Raw genomic sequence first — 1980 nt, forward strand, 5'->3', positions numbered from 1 at the left:
CCGCAGTCAAATTCACCCATAGACGTAAACCTCATAAATTAAATGTAAAAAGACGTTCATAATCACCAATGAACAATAGACTATGCCTAACCTTCAAAACCGTTTCATTGCCACAGAAATAGCCTGTTCGCCCCTATCGGGCCACTCCATAAGCAGTCACAAGCTTTGATTAAGTAAGCTTAAAGTGAGGCTGGAAGAGTCAACCAATATAGTTGAAGGGAACATGTGCATAGCAGTCAGAACTGTTTCATTGTTGCATATACCCTGTTCACCCCTTTCGGGCCACAGTTATAAGCACCCAGACGTGCTGATTATCTAAGCGAACTATTACTCTGGTCGAGTCTACCTCACAGATGTGAGGGGAACTAACCCCTAATAATCCTTTGACTCCTGCTACTACACTGCTAGTGCTTGTTTTTTTTCCTCGACTTTTTAACGTCCTATAATCAGATCGTGACCTCGATTATGACACCGGCTCCTGGCCGCTAAAAGCTAGACAAAAAACAGCCAAATGTGAAATAAAAAATTAATAATTGGCGTGCTCTACCAAAGTGTTTCGGCTGTCAGGTATAACATGCCATTGTAGTGCTGACATCTCTGCTTATTTCTTTGGTGTTCGTGTGTTCAAATCTAAAGTTAAATTTAAGGTTAGTTAGAATAAATATTTAATGAAATACTTTTCCGATTATTTTAGCGGTTGAAAAAGCATACAACATGAATTCAGGATTTGTTTTCATTCACAACTCAGAGTTGCCGCCTCCAGTGTCAGTAAGATTCTTGTGACTTGTGTGAGTATGATATCTCCAGGCCCTATCTGGTCCCATTTCACTTTGATTACCCTGTCAAACAAGTCAGTCTTCGCCCCTGCAAGGAGAGAGGAACAGAGGAAGGCGGAGAAGGAGGAGATGGGAGGACAATATGGCAGAGTGGACAGGGAAGACGATGGGTGACAACCTGAGGAAAGCAGAGGACAAAGAGAAATGGCAAGAGCTGGTTTTCAGATGCAGTGGTGCCCCCACGGTAGCCCAAACATGGGATAGAAGAAGAAGAAGAAGAAGAAGAAGAAGAAGAAGAAGAAGAAGAAGAAGAAGAGCCCATATTTGTGATTATAACACAAACTATGGGTTACTCTGTCATTAACTGTCAGTGTGTTGACTGGTCAGACGGGCGTAGGGAATATAATGTGACATGTACCCTCCAACAGCTACTCAGTCGAGCAATCCTTCAACAAACCGAAACAAAAATGTGAGAAATTGCACATACATGTACTTAAATGCCCCTTGCAACACTGTCTCGTTATTAAAATTTAATTTTTATTTAGTGGAAACCTTCAACAATCATCCGTCCGTCCGTCCGTCCGTCCGTACGTCCGTCCGACGCAGGAGGGAGTCCACAAAGTGACCTTGGTGAACGGGAAAATAGTCGACCAGACTTTCTCTCCGCTGTTTTCTGTGTTTTGGGGGGTTTGTTTGTTTTCTTGTTTGTGTTTTGTTTTCTGTTTTTTGTTGTTTTTTTTTTTGGGGGGGGGGTTGTTTTGGGGTTGCTGATGTTTTGGTTTATTATTATTTTTTTTTTTTTTTGAAGGGGGGGGGGTGTTGTTGTTTTTCGATAATTTTTTTTTTCTCCCTCGTACTCGTATCAATGTTTTTCTCGTCTTCCGTAAGGGTTGGAGGGCGCCACTGACAGTCCTTCTTCAAAGCTCACTCTACCATAATATATCCGACTAATTATCCGTTTACTTCGCTTGATGTGTTGAACGGCCCTTCGGTGCATGGGAAAAGTGAGATCGAACATCAGAAACAACAGAGGAGAAGAAAAGAAATAAAATCTTCAAGAGGCGCCCTCCAACCACCGAAGACTGTTATCGTGCTGATAATTTCTGTATACTATGACCCCCCCCCAAAAAAAAAAAAAAAAAAATTAATTTATTTATTTATTTATTTATTTATTTATTTATTTATTTATTTATTTATTTATTTA

General features: G+C 40.6%; 1 protein-coding gene across 1 annotated transcript in view; it reads left to right on the forward strand.

Moving 5' to 3' along the window:
- LOC101850619 (flavin-containing monooxygenase FMO GS-OX-like 4) overlaps positions 1-1980 on the forward strand; it is a gene marked incomplete in the record, with an annotated part of 64880 nt that overhangs the window by 62024 nt on the left and 876 nt on the right.

The sequence above is a fragment of the Aplysia californica genome, unplaced genomic scaffold, assembly GCF_000002075.1.
Source record: "Aplysia californica isolate F4 #8 unplaced genomic scaffold, AplCal3.0 scaffold00018, whole genome shotgun sequence".
Classification (NCBI taxonomy): domain Eukaryota; kingdom Metazoa; phylum Mollusca; class Gastropoda; order Aplysiida; family Aplysiidae; genus Aplysia; species Aplysia californica.